Here is a 7,950-nt window from a genome sequence, read left to right as displayed (position 1 = left end):
GAGAATTTTGGAAAAAAATAAAACTATGTTTTTATATCTAACCTGGAAGTATATAAGGAGTAAGAATCAACCATCTTCTTCTCCATCTTTCTTTAGATCCATTTACTAATGATTAGATCAAAACCTGATCAGTTTTAAATTGGTGAGAAATCATTTGAAAAATAGAGGTACATTTAGGACAATCAAATGATCTAAATCCATTATTGGATTTATTGTTCTTTATGAAACAATAAAGAGAAACTACTGTCCACAAGATAAAGTTTACTTTTGTGGTCCACATAAGGATAGGACCCTGATGCCTGCCTCCAAAGAGCAAGGACATTCTGCCTCTCTGTCAACTGACCTGCCTGATCTGACTTGTGCAGAAAAATGTCCAAAGAAAGGTGAGAATAGAGGACAGGAGTGTTGCCTAGTGGTATGCACAAAGCCCTGGACTCAATTTCTCAGAATCTCATTCACAGAAAAAGTGAGAAGTGGTACTGTGGCTCAAACGGTTGAGTATTTGCCTTGAGATAATTCAAGGATCGTGTCTAGGCCTTCAGTTCAAGCCCCAGAACTGTCAAAAACAAAAAAGAAGAAAGAAAAAAAAAGAAAAGAAAGGTGTGGTTACAGCTGGCCTCCACATCAAGGATGTGTTGGCTTAAACTGAAGGAAGCCCTTCTCTTTGTTCATTTTCAGAGCAGCACCACGTATTAGGTCGAAATGTCCTCTGATATCTAGGAACCTTCAACATCCCCACAATATTATTAAAATGATTATATTTTACGTAGTATTTGGTAACAATGTTCAAGAAGTACTGTACCCACTACCTGATTACTGTAACTGCAATCCTTCTCTACATCACCCCAACAATAAAATAAAATTGAAACAAATGATTATATTTCCACCATTTGTTTCTCTTTGGGTCTCAAACCTGGGAGAAAAAAAAACACATGCATGTTTTCAGGTAAGAGAGTACTATGGATTCTTGTTTCTTTTGATTTTTAGTGTTAACAAGAATTTATTGTTACAGGGCAAAGTAGGTAGTAATAGAGAAAGTATGGATAAAGTAAGGATAAAAATTTGTGTGTCTATGACCCACTATGTCCTAGTTACCATATAAAGACTGCCCACAGATGCAGGCACTGTATCTGCAATATTAGTTACTTGGATGGTACACTTGGTGCCACAGAACTTAGAAAAACACTTCATTATCTATTATTTTTCCTTAGAAAACTCAAAATCTTTGTTCTATAACTAATACTGGCTGTTACAAAAGTCTATCTCAATGTCTGTGTTTATTTGGCTCAATTTTCTGCATATATAAATGTATTTGTAACTATCACTCATACCCAGTAAATACTTGTGGTGCACTACTTCAATATCAAAACTACAACAGTATTCATAAAAGAGCAGTAGATTGCTAGTAAAGGTCAGAATTTCAGAGAGTCTGGGGAATGCTGTAGTGATTTTGCTTTAAATATTCTTACAAAAATGACCATGCTTCCTCCATAGGAAACTAAAAGAGATTTTCTTTATATGTAAATGATCATTGACTAAGAATTACCAACCAAATATATTTCCACATTTACCAGTCTAAGTCATTCATTCAGGTTCATGTGTGCTGCGCAATCTTTGTGAACAACAGAGGGCCTTGCATTTGCTATGTAAATGCTCTGCTCCTCAAGTATGTCCACATGTCCCTCCATTCTTTTTTTCCATATATTTTTTATTGTAATAAATAGAAGGGTTACATTACATTCGCCAGAAGGAAGGTGCATTACTTCACATATATTGATACCCTTTCTCATGTCTTGGTCCCCATTTCCCTCTCCCCACCCTCACCCTCATCTTGTTTTCCCCCCTTTCCTATCCAATTTCAAATAACCAAATACGCATATATCCAATATATCAGAAAACAAAGTGAAATACTGTAACAGTATGAGATAACTAAGGGACAGCAAAAGAGTAGAGAGATAACATAATTCCTACAATTCACACTTTCTGATAGCTCCTGCAGAAAAATAAAATTGGATCCTTCTTTGTCACCCTGCACTAGAATTAACTCCAAATGGATCAAAGACCTCTAGGTAAAAGCTGACACACTGAAAACTTTACAAGAAGGAATAGGAGACACACTAGGCCTCCTTGGCACAGGGAGAAACTTTCTTAATAGGGACCAAGAAACACAACAAATCAGAGAAAGGCTGGATAAGTGGGACTGCATTAAACTGCAGAGCTTCTGTATGGCAAAGGACATGCTAGTAAATTAATTAGGAAGCCTACAGAATGGGAGATCTTCAGTAACCATACGACGAACAAAAGCCTCATATCTAAAATATATCAACAGCTCAAAAAATTGAATCACTCCAAAACTAATCTCCAAAGAAACAACCATCCCATCAAAAGGTAGGCCAAAGACTTAAAGAGAGTCTTCTCTGAAGAAGAAATAAGAATGGCCTATAGACACATTAAGAAATGCTCGACATCTCTGGTCATAAAAGAAATACAAATCAAAACAACTCTAAGATTCCACCTCACTCCAGTTAGAATGGCCAGGATCAAGAAAACTAATAACAACAGATGCTGGAGGGGATGTGGCCAGGAAGGATCACTACTACACTGTTGGTGGGAGTGCAAACTCGTTCAACCATTATGGAAAGCAGTATGGCAGTGCCTCAAAAGACTAAACATACAGCTCCCCTATGACCCAGCAATTCCACTACTAGGCATTTACCCAATTGTCCAGAAACAAGGGCATACTAAATCCACCAGCACAACAATGTTCATTGCAGTACTATTTACCATAGCAAAGATATTGAACCAACCTAGATGTCCCTCAGTTGATGAGTGGATCAACAAGATGTGCTATTTGTACACAATGGAATTCTATGCTGCTGTCAGAAAGAATGACATTACCCCATTTGTTAGGAAATGAAAAGACTTAGAAAAAATCATATTAAGTGAAGTAAGCCAGACTCAAAGGAACTTAGGCTCATTTGTCATAATCAGTAGAAACCTTGGACTCTTCTAGCAGAGATTTGTAATAGAGCAAAACCTTGATACATAAGGCCATACAGTATGACCCTAAATGAAAGGACCTCTAGGATATAGAAACAGAAGCCATATAATGAGTGATTGTTGTTCTTAAGGTACTATGTTATCTCTCATCTCTTTCGCTGTCCCTTAGTTATCTAATATTGTTACAGTATTTCACTTTGTTATCTGATATATTGGATAAATGCATATTTGGTTATTTGAAATTGGGTAGGGAAGGGGGGAAAACAAGATTAGGGGTGGGGGGGGAGGGAAATGGGGACCAAGACATGAGAAAGGTTATCAATGTATGTGAAGTAATACACCTTCCATCTGGCGAATGTAATGTAACCCTTCTATTAATTAAAATAAAAAATATATGGAAAAAAGTATCTATTCTCAATGTATGTATGAGACAATATAGTGGAAACCATAATGTGAATGGGGGAAAGAAAAGTGTAAGGGAAGGGAGAATTAGAACCTAAATTTAGCCAGAAGCTTTCCTTTTGTTTCACATATACTTTAGACAGAATGGTTTTTTTTTTTTTGTTTTGTTTTGGGGGATTTTTTTTTGCCAGTCCTTGGCTTGAGCTCAGGGCCTGAGCACTGTCTTTGGACTTTCTCACGGCTAGAGCTCTACCACTTGAGCCTCAGCACCATTTCCGGCTTTTTTCTATGTATGTGATACTGAGGAATAGAACCCCGGTCTTTGTGCATGCTAAGAAAGCACTCTACCACTAGGCCAAACTCCCAGCCCTTAGATGCAGTGTTTTAAGGGGACTTTTCTATAATAATTTTTATTATAACTATATTTGCTTTTGGTAGAACTCGGGTTTGAACTCTGGGCCTGATATTTTTTTGTGTGTGTGGGTCATGGGGCTTGTACCCTGCCCGGTTGCTGTCCCTGAGCTCTTCAGCTCAAGATTACCACTCTAACCCAGGGCCTGGGTGTTGTCCTTGACAACACCAACACCCAGTGTTAGACTTGGCCCTACCCTTGAGCTAAGCCCCACTTCCCGTTTTCTAGAGGTTAATTGGAGATAAGAGTCTCTGGTCGTTTTGTGCCCAGGCTGGCTTTGAACCTTGATCCTCATATTTCTGCCTCCTGAGCAGCTAGGATGACAGGAGTGAGCCACCATACCCACACCGGCAAAGCCTGATATTTGCTAAGTAGATAATCTAGCAGTTCAACAGCTCTACCAGGTTCTTTTTGAATTATGTAATTTTTTAAAGGTATTTCTTTATTGCAATACACTTTTGGTCCTGTTTGTCTTTGCTTTGTTACTAGAATGAAAGGCACATAATAGTACACCCAGTCACTGTGTTTCACTCATGGCTAGGTTGACAAGTATATATCAATATGTTTCGATATTGTCTCTTGAACTTTGTTCCCAAGCAAGGCTTGAATCATCACTGCCCCTCCCCAATCTAAAACTCACAAGCAGCTCAGAGTATATGCATGAATCACTGTACCTAGCCAAGCCCATATTTTTATTTCAGCGCATTTCATGAGACCACTCATTGAATTTCTCATTTGTGATTTATGAGGGTATTCAGAAACTACTGATTTTTTTAGTGTTTTGAATTCTTTTTTTTTTTGCCAGTCCTGGGCCTTGAACTCAGAGCCTGAGCACTATCTTTATGCTTTCTCAAGACTAGATCTCTACCACTTGAGCCTCAGCACCATTTCTGGCTTTTTTCTATGTATGTGGTACCAAAGAATCAAACCCAGGTCTTAGGTGCATGCTAGGCAAGCACTCCACCACTTGACCAAACTCCCAGCCTCAGTGTTTTGAATTCTTTACTTAGGGATGCTAAAACATCAATATATTTTCAGTACAGTTATGTAGACATAGCCTTTGTAAATGTGTTGAAAAATGTGCTGAGTTTTGGCTTGGAATTGGACTAAATTAATCAAGTGAAGAAAGGATGCAATTGTTAATGTGGTGAACTTGTGTCCAGAGCAGCCGAAATTTATAATGTATCCGAATTGATAATGAGGTCTACAGAGTTTAAGATGTACTATTGTTTTCTCCAGTAAACTTTCAAATAAAACTATTGATTAACTATTTATGTTGATCATAATTGCTTTGCTTACTACTATTGAAAGAAAAAATATACACTGTCCAAGATGAACAGAATTATTCTTGTGTTTTTAAAGCCAGATTTCTAAACTACTGACAAGGTTGATTTTACTGATTTACTTGATAATGATTTAATTTACAAAACAAGTTTGTTTAACTTTATTTAATTCATATTTGCCAAGCAAACTATGTAGACCAACTGTCCATCCACGGGTTCCCTAGATTAACCCATTAACTTTACCAACTTTTCATTTAGTCTCTCGATGACTCAATCTCTCACTGAAACCTGAATACACAGAAAACACCAGGTGAGCCATATGGTTATTAGTGCAAGAGTGCTTCTCTTGGTGGATTCACAGCTGAAGAAAGTGGTGCCCACGTAGGAAATGCTTCTTGAATAAAGTCAATGCAGAAGTGAATGTAAAACTTTGTGAAGAAGTAGAATGAATATATATATATATATATATATATCCTAGAAATAACTTCTTAGGATTCTAAAAGTTTTAAATAATTTAATTCTATGAATTGATATGCAGAATAGAGAGTGTGAAATGGAGAGTAATGGCACCAGGAGCCATTTGCCGTCTCTCCACACTGGGTAGAGAGTTATACCACAGGTATGCAGTACACAGAAGATAGGGGTACTAAACATTATTGGGATTCTCTTTCTTCCATGGCTCTGAAAAGTGTGTGTGTGTGTGTGTGTGTGTGTGTGTGTGTGTGTGTGTGTGTGTATATATAGTGATATATATTACAATATAGCATATATATCATACTATAAATTGTGTATGTGAAATATATGGAGATTTACATATATAATACAGATATGTATGATGCATACATGACATAAATTTGTTTGTATATATAGTGTAGTTTTACATCAATGTAAGACTAATTTTTTAAGATTCACATTATCACTAATAATCTTCCTCTTGACTTATCTTTGCATGACATTATTAAATACAAAATCCATCCTATTAGCCAGCTAGCTGACATGAAGGTTGAGACTTTAAAGCAGAGAGGAAAGGTAGAAGAGTCACATGACATGAGGCCAGAATCAAAAGTTTCATAAATGACATATTGACACTTTCCGATGTCTTGTGGCTTTATTTGCATTTTTTTTGTTTGGTCGTTGGGTTTTAATTCTGAATCTGAGTACTGTCTCTGGAGCTCTTTAGCTCAAGGCTAATATTCTCCCGCTTTGAGCCAGAGTGCTGCTTCTAGTTTTCTGGAGGTGAACTGGAGAAAAGAGTCTCTAGGACTTCCATGCTCAGGATGGCATTAACTGAGATCCCCTTATTTACCAGATTTATCAGTGTGCCCCTACTGTCATAGTTCATTTGCTCCCTTTCTCTGTATGACCTAAACTATGTAATCATCAGGATAATGGAAGCCTATGCAAGGGGTGGGAGGGATAGGAGAGAATAATGAAAGAGGTGACATAGATCAAACTGCACTGAATTCATAAACTGCTTTATTGAATGGCAACACCTTTGCACAAGTATTTAAAGATAATTTAAAAGGAGAAATAAATATAGATTTTATGGAAAAATGAATTCTCACCCAAGCTAGTTAACAGTGGATTTGAACATTAGATAGGATGAGTAGTGGTTACTGCATTTTCTTTTTTTATTGGGGCTATAAGCTTTGTTTGCAAACGTGTTAGGATTAGGAGCCTTTCCTGTGTTCTGAGAATCACACATGCACAGAGCACTCACTCAGGATATAGCTTATGCCCAGATCTAAGTCAATGTTTTCTTCATGATACGAAAATTTCACATTTGACGCTGATAATTTCTTGCACCTGTAAACCCCAGGAGACAGAGATATGGAGGGTTAGAGATCAAGCCCAAGTAGAACAGTCCTGTAGAAAGCATCTTCAAAATAACCAGCAAAAATTCAGGCTGAAAATATGGCTCCAGAAGAATGTCAGCTGACCACATAAGCAAAGTCTTGAGTAGAGCCCCAGTACTGGTTTAAAACAACTCTGAATTCTTTAACAACATAGTACTATGAATTAAACAATGGGAACATGTCTCTTGGATTTGCAGATGCCACTGTTGCTTATGTTTCACATCTACCAGCCATGGTCAACCCCACCATGTTCTTTGACAATGCCACCAACCCCAAGGCCCTGGGCTGCATCTGCTTCGAGCTATTTGCAGACAAAGTTCCCAAAGACAGCAAAAAATTTTTGTCATCTGAGCACTGAAGAGAAAGGATTTGGTTATAAGGATCCCTGCTTTCACAGGATTATGCCAGGATTAATGTGCCAGGGTGGTGACTTCACATGCTATCATGGCCCTGGTGGCAAGTCCATCTATGGAGAGAAATATGAAGATGCGAATTTCATCCTGATGTATACAGGTCCTGCCCTCTTGTCCATGGCGATTGCTGGGTCAAACACAAATGGCTCCCAGTTTTTCATCTGCACTGTCCAGATTGATTGGATAGATGGCAAGCATGTAGTCTTTCGGAAGATGAAAGAGGACATGGAAGTTGTGGAAGCCATGCAGGGCTTTGAGTCTGGGAATGGTAAGACCAGCCAGGAGGTCACCATGACCGACTATGGACAAGTCTCACACATTTGACTTTTTTAAAATCTTAACCATCAGACCATTCCTTCTGCAGCTCAGGCAAGCAACCTCCCACCCGATCTGATTGACATCTTCTATACTCTTCCTGCTCTCACTGGAATTCCTTGGGTTCCATGTTTTTCCTAGTCCCATCCAGTCTAGCTGGATTGTAGAGTTAAGTTTATGATTATAAATGAAAACTAAACAACAACAATAACAACAAAAAGAAGTATTTATATGACCTCAAAGTTAGAACACATTGTCTGGACAGATTG

General features: G+C 37.9%; 1 pseudogene; it reads left to right on the top strand.

Annotated features, from left to right (window-relative positions):
* Positions 1 to 7,185: 7,185 nt before the first annotated feature.
* On the top strand, positions 7,186 to 7,690 carry LOC150056542 (peptidyl-prolyl cis-trans isomerase A pseudogene; annotated as a pseudogene).
* Positions 7,691 to 7,950: the final 260 nt, after the last annotated feature.

This window comes from Megascapheus bottae, chromosome 12 (assembly GCF_031878675.1).
Source record: "Megascapheus bottae isolate mThoBot1 chromosome 12, mThoBot2.hap1, whole genome shotgun sequence".
NCBI lineage: Eukaryota > Metazoa > Chordata > Mammalia > Rodentia > Geomyidae > Megascapheus > Megascapheus bottae.
The sequence above is the reverse complement of the archived record's forward strand: the minus strand, read 5'-3'. Positions and strand labels throughout refer to the sequence as shown.